We start from the raw sequence: 1181 nt of genomic DNA, 5'->3' as shown, positions 1-1181 counted from the left end.
TATATATAAAGTGAAGTATATTGCCACTTAAGTGTGGCTGACCCCTAGGGGTGGATGTTACTGTTGCTTTTAGCCCCAGGAGGACATCTCCTCCAGCTGGCTTATCGACACACTACTGTGTCCTGTTTGTTTTGCCAAGAGAAGTTATCCCTCTCATCTTGATCTGTAGCACGAACGGACCCGGGTTTCAGGGTTATTTCCCTTCGTCAGCGTCCGATATATATATGCATAAATTACTGTTGATCATAAATATTCTCTATTATTTTTATCTGGGTGTCTAAACCTCATACCCGCAGAATTCAATGTAGGGCAACTGTTCTGATGACACTTATAGAAGCAGAAACATGTTTCAGCAGCTGTTCTTCTATTTCTTGATAAAGTAGATTGCCATTTATTTAATGACATATCAATTGCAGAGAATTGCTGATTCTTAAGATTAGCTCTCTTTCTCAATTTAGTGTCTGTCGTTATTATTACCAAGCATTTGTTTACCATCTGTCAAAGCGAAAGATATGTCTAATATATCAGGAATTTATTGTGAATGGTGTTAATATCTCTTTACACGCACACCCCACCCCACACACATATATGTGCATGTTCATATGAATTGCTTTACATGTAATCCTGCATTCTTATACATATACATGTACTATTACAGAGGTCAGATGTTTTGCAGATATCAACATATCTTTCACTATCAGTGAGAGAGAGAGAGAGAGAGAGAAAGAAAGAGAGAGAGAGAGAGAGAGAGAGAGAGAGAGAGAGAGAGAGAGAGAGAGGGAGAGAGATAGAGAGCATGTATCTATTGGCAGCTGTATTCTAAATCTATAGCTTCTCAAATCAGATTTATGAATTCACGTATGTACTTTTAGCTGTTGTTGCACTTGTTTACGATTACGAAAATGTGTGAATGGTGAATTTTTGCATTGAAAGATGCGCTTTTCATGCAAAGAAAGTAACCAGCTAATGCATGCTTAGCACCATCGCCATCGCTGTCATCATCGTCACCATCATCATTATCATTGTATATCATCATCTTCATCATCGTCATCATCACTACCCACCATCGTTGTCATCATCATCTTTCCCACCATTATTATCATCATCATCATTATCACCAACACCACCACCACCACCACCACAACCACAACCACCACAACCACCACCACCACCACCACACC

Source organism: Octopus bimaculoides, chromosome 15 (genome assembly GCF_001194135.2).
Source record: "Octopus bimaculoides isolate UCB-OBI-ISO-001 chromosome 15, ASM119413v2, whole genome shotgun sequence".
Lineage (NCBI taxonomy): Eukaryota > Metazoa > Mollusca > Cephalopoda > Octopoda > Octopodidae > Octopus > Octopus bimaculoides.
Note: the sequence above shows the minus strand (reverse complement) of the source record.